The following is a 6,000-nucleotide window of genomic DNA, read 5'->3' on the forward strand; positions in this document are numbered from 1 at the left end:
AAGAAAATGAATTTCACAGCCGCGAGTCAGACGTTCTCTAAGAATTTCCTCCCCGCGGTCTTTCGTTCTCTCTCGGTCTTTACCCCCAATGCAATGCCCCAATAGGTGTCATTTACTCGGATGCTCTGACATCTTCTGAAAGATCCTCATGCCCAAGCCATACAGACCTTGCATGCTTTTAAAACACAATGGCAACAGGCTCCTGCTGGGGTCCCCCAGCGCCGCGGAATTTCCAGCAGAACCTTTGGAGTCTGTCTTCGCAGCCGCCGTGTCCGTGTCCGCCCTGGGCTGCGCCGCCGGCCGAGCAGCTCAGGACACTCGCTGGAGGTACAGTACATTAACTCTGCAGCAGCCCTGCCCGCTGCGGAGCGCTGCCTGACAGGGGATGTGCTGGCGTCAAGGGGGCCCTCTAGGTGGGTTCCCAGACACTGCAGCACGCCTGCCTTGCTCGCCTCCCTGGAGGAGCCAGCGAGCCAAAGGGGTTAAAGGCACGGCTCCTCCTGAAAACGCAGATTTTAAGTAAGTAATTACCAGGCAAGACAAGCAAAGCAGTAACACACACACACACACACACACACACACACACACACAGTAAATAAGCTCACAGACATGCTACACCTTGGCCAAATAGATATTAGAGAGGCGGGGAGGGTTTTTGTTTTTGTTTTTCCTTTCTTGCCCAATGGACAGAAAGGAAATAAAAGAAGTCAGAAGGAACTGGCATATGACAGGGTCAGGGTTTGGTCACTTTGAGTCCTCTTTTTTTTTTTTTTTTTTTAAACAAATAGATTGGGCTGGGGCTATCTTACTAACTTGATGGTTTGCATTTAGCTCCAGATGACCACAAGGTAATTTTGGACAGGAAATCCTGTGGAAGCCAGTTGTGCGGAAGTCAGTTACACTTCAGTGGCAATTGCGCCTGCTGCAAAGCTGCTTGTTTGAGGAGGGGCGTGTGGCTCAGAGGAGTGCTGCGATAAAGCCTTGCCATGCCTGCTGTTGACATTTTGCTTCTCCTCAAGCTTGCCCCTTTGTTGCAAAAATTCTGTTCAACAATCCCCTGAAAGCACCCCTTCATTGTTGATGCCATTTTGGAGCAAGAATAAAATAGTAAACTCTGGTAATAGTAGGTTGGCATATAAATGGTGTTTGTTGGAGATCAGTAGGTAAATGGACTTTATACCGTAGCAGTGCACTTAATATTAATGTATCACGTTAAACTTAGGTGTTTAAACAGCCTGCGGTGCAACTGCTTAATATTAAATGGAATACTGGCAACATTTAATATGCCATGCTATTATCTTCAGTTAGGATTTCCCCAGTGAGGCCCTGTCATCGTAGAAAACATTAGCCAGAGGTGGCAGTAGGGTGGGGGTAGAGTTATCATAAATTCAAAACCAGGTACAAGGAACTTTAGTCTTGAAAACTGCCATGGTTTGGGGAGGTTTCATTTTAATCAAATGATGATACTGATGGAAGTATTTCTGGAGGAGGAAGAACTGAGTGATTCCTTTAAAAGCAGTTGGAACTTGGAGGTTCAGGAAGATGGTATCACAGCTTAGAAGGAAGCTGAGCATATGTTGGGATGCATGTAGCCTCGGCAGGGTCCTTGTGACCTCCTCTTTCTACGGGGAATAAATATCTCTCCTAAGTGCATTTGCGATCTGAATCAGAAAACTTTGGTCTGAATTGTGTTTAACAGCTTTGAGTGCTTTGAATCAAGCATCATAGAGTAGTTCAAAATCTGATATTATGTTAGATGTTTAAATATTAGTATTAAGGGCAAGGAACACCCCAAATGTCTTGGGCCCTGTACTAAGTGCTTTACATTATTTTATTTAATTCTCACAACAACACTATTATGTAAGGATTGTTATTAGCCCTGTTTTACAGATGAAGAATTTCAGACATAGGGGGATTAAGTAGCTTATCCAAGGTCAAATGTCCAGTAAGGGTCATTATTTGAACAAAGAAAGTCTGCTCCAGAGCGTGCATGAATTACCACTATATTATAGTCCCTCCAGAATACCACCACCTTGCATTAGTGTTGTGCTTTCTAAAAAATTATCTTTACAGGTATTATCTTAATTTAGCCTCACAGAATCATGCTAAGGAAAGGTTGACACTTCTGACAATTTTGGAAATGAATCTCCAAAAGGATAGTATTTGTTCATCATCACGTGTCATGTTAGCAGTAGATCTAGAAGAGAACTCAGATTGTTTCACAGGTTAGTATTCCTTGATGAAGATAATGATGATGATGATGATGACATGATAATGGACATTAACCTATTTTAAAACCAATACTTAGTTCTTATACTTTATAAAAAAAAACTAGAGGCCCAGTGCACGAAATTCGTGCATGAGTAGGGTCCCTAAGCCTGGCCAGAAACCAGGGCCAATCAGGTTGCCTGCCTCCTTGCCTCCTCGCCTCCTCCTTCCCTAGCTCCCTCAGCATCCTGCCGCTGCCACTGGTCACCCGGCATGTTCTGCACTGCCCCCTGGTAGTCAGCACCCATCATAGTGAGCAATCAAACTCCCAGTCTCCCGGTCGAACTCCCGAGGGGACACTTTGCATATTTGCCTTTTATATATATAGATTATGTAGAAATTCATTTTCTCATATGATAGACATCATTAATTTGAAATTTTTTTATATTTTTAGCCTATTCTACTCCTCTCTCTTTATATGCCAATGTGATACCCGTGGTGATGTGACACCAAGAATATTTCTGACTATTTCTTAATTACCACACAGTTCAACATCCAGTACTTGAAAGCTATGTTTCCATTTGTGGGCAATGATATAAGCAAAGCCCTTTATAAATAAAACACAAATGATTCGGTCACTAGATTACTAAGGGAGATATAAATTAAAATATATTTAAACCAAGAGGAAATTTCAACTGAATATTTTTAAAGTGAACATTTTTGGTCTTCTTATTTCTATTTTTATATATGTGACTATCTAGAGCAGGGGTTGGAAACCCTCCTCCCCCCCATGCATAGGCCATATAAGGCCCTTGAAATCATTTGGTCTGGCCCTGCCAAGGCATTAGGAGTGAGTTAATTAAATTTTTATCAGCTTTTAAGTTGATAACTTTGTATGGCCTGCGAATGATGTTATAAATAACCAAATGCCCTTGGCAAAAAGAAAAAAAAAGGTCTCCAATCTGATCTAGAGTAAGGTATAACAAATTAGAATGAAAGGACACACAACTGAGAAACCATGATAAATAGTAGAAAAGCCAAATTTCTGCTAAAGGGATAAAAAAGAAAAATGTAATTTATTCCACAGTTCAGGGAACCTATGCATTAATAAACAATTCTAAATTGAGTATTTTGAAAATGCAAGGCACTTTTATTTCACACATATTAGTAGCAGGGTCTTCAGAGTTATGGCCACTATTTTACAAACTGATGCTTCACCAGACTTCATATTTTACAAATGTGTGGTCTTCAAGAAACAACATCTGAGCAGAATTAATAGGTTTGTAATTTAAGCTTACAGATGAAAAATGTTGATGGTCTAGGGCTGTGGTGGGCAAACTGCAGCTCACGAGCCACATGCGGCTCTTTGGCCCCTTGAGTGTGGCTCTTCCTAAGACTTAGGAGTACCCTAATTAAGTTAATAACAATGTACCTACCTATATAGTTTAAGTTTAAAAAATTTGGCTCTCAAAAGAAATTTCAATCTTTGTACTGTTGATATTTGGCTCTGTTGACTAATGAGTTTGCCGACCACTGGTAATACACATCTGTTTCTTTCTACAAATGTTCACCATCCTTTCAGGAAATTTCTAAGAAATATTAGAGATGAAAGATTACTTATGGCTGATCCCAGGGCTATCATTTCAAAAAATAAAGGAGTGCTAATTATTTGCAGAGAACCACAGGTGGCACATACTTTGTGAGAGAGCCTCAGCTTCACTGGCACAAAGGCTGTGTTTTGATCTTTTTAAAAGTTTTAACCATCCTCATATGAGACTGACATTAGAAAAAAAATTTAAAAACCACACCAGAATACCAATGTATTGATAAAGTGAAAAGTACAAGCTCAGAGCAAAGAGTAATACTCTAATCAACATTTCAATGAAAGATCATTTATGTTAGTGCACTCAGAATGAGAGAAGTATTATCTAGTCCCCATGCCCTTTTCCAATAATTAAAGTCCTTTTCTGCCATTGCTAGTAGGTTATGCTTGTAAGGGTGATGGTTTTCAAACTAAGTTCCTAGGAACCCTCTGGTTTTGCAAAGTTGTTATAGGACAACTGCAGGGCAAAGGAAAGGCCAGGTACCTAAGTTTCATTTCAGAGCCCCTCTGCTTTTACCTGTTTTATTTCAAGGTTTGCTTTGAAAAAAGGGAGTCTGGTTCTTAAGAAAATGTTTACAAAAACATAACTGTAGGTATAAGAAGTTAACACTTTCTAAGCAAATTCTTATCTTTGTATAGTCAGTTTTAAGACTCATTCTCTTCAAACCCTTTCAGTTTACATGCTTCCTTCACAATGAGTCAAATACAGATGATTAGGTTATATCTTTATGCTAATCCAAGCATAATAGCACAATGAAGACACACCCTAGCCTCTGAACTTGGGTGTTTCCTAAACTCTTATCACTTATCTGCTATAGAGGGTATAATAACATACGTCATTGATTCCCAGAGTTCACTTTTATGTTTTTGTTTTTTAATTTTTAAAATAAATTTTAATTTACATTTTTAAAATTTATCTTTATTGTTGAAAGTATTACAGATGTCCCCTTCTCCCCACCACGACCCCCTTCACTCCATTACCACCCTCTCTGCAGGCCTTCCCCGCACTATTGTCTGTCCATATGCATACAAGTTTATTGGTTAGTCTCTTCCTGCCCCCTCTGAAATGCATTTCTCTGCTGCATGCTTCAATGTCTCTGGTCCTATTTTGTTCATCAGTTTATTGTGTTTATTAGATTCCACATATAAGTGAGATCATGTGATACTTGTCTTTCTCTGACTGGCTTCTTTCACTTAACATAATACTTTCCAGGTCCCTCCATGCTGTTTCAAAGGGTAAGAGATCACTCTTTTTTACAGCTGCATAATATTCCATGAGGTAATACTATCCATTCATAGACTGATGGGCATTTGGGCTGTTTTCATGACTTAGCTATTGTAAATAATGCTGTTATTAATATAGGGGTGCATATATTCTTTCTGATTGGTGTTTCTGGCTTCTTAGGATATAGTCCTAGAAATAGGATCACTGGGTCAAGTGGCAGTTCCATTTTAATTTTTTGAGGAAACTCCACACTGTTTCCCATAGTGGTTGTGTCAGTCTGCATTCCCACCAGCAATGTACTACAGTACCTTTTTATCCAGATCCTAGCCAACACTTTTTGTTTGTTGATTTATTGATGATAGCCATTCTGGCAAGTGTGAGGTAGTACCTCATTGTCATTTTATTTTTTTTTAAATATATTTTTATTGATTTTACAGAGAGGAAGGGAGAGGGATAGAGAGTTAGAAACATCGATGAGAGTCGATGAACTGCCTCCTGCACGCCCCCTACTGGGGATCAAGCCCACAACTAAGGTACATGCCCCTGATCAGAATCAAACCTAGGACCCTTCAGTCTGTGGCCCAATGCTCTATCCACTGAGTCTAACCGGTTAGGACTGTCATTTTGATTTGCATCTCTCTGATAATTAGTGATGTTGATCATTTTTTTTTCATATGTCTCTTGGTCATTTGTATGTCCTTTATGGAGAAGTGTCTATTCAAGTCCTCTGCCTACTTTTTAATAGGGTTGTTTATCTTCCTTTTGTTGAGCTGTTTGAGTTCTTTATATACATTGAAAATTAACTCCTTATCAGATATATCATTGACAAATATGTTCTCCCATACAGTGGGGTTCCCTTTTCATTTTGATTCTGGTTTCTCTTGCTGTGCAGAAACTTTTTATTTTGACCCTGAATAGCTGCAACAATCTTAAGAAAGAAGAACAAAGGTGGAGGGATCACAAT

This window comes from Myotis nattereri (genome assembly GCF_964212035.1).
Source record: "Myotis nattereri genome assembly, chromosome: 4".
Classification (NCBI taxonomy): Eukaryota; Metazoa; Chordata; class Mammalia; order Chiroptera; family Vespertilionidae; genus Myotis; species Myotis nattereri.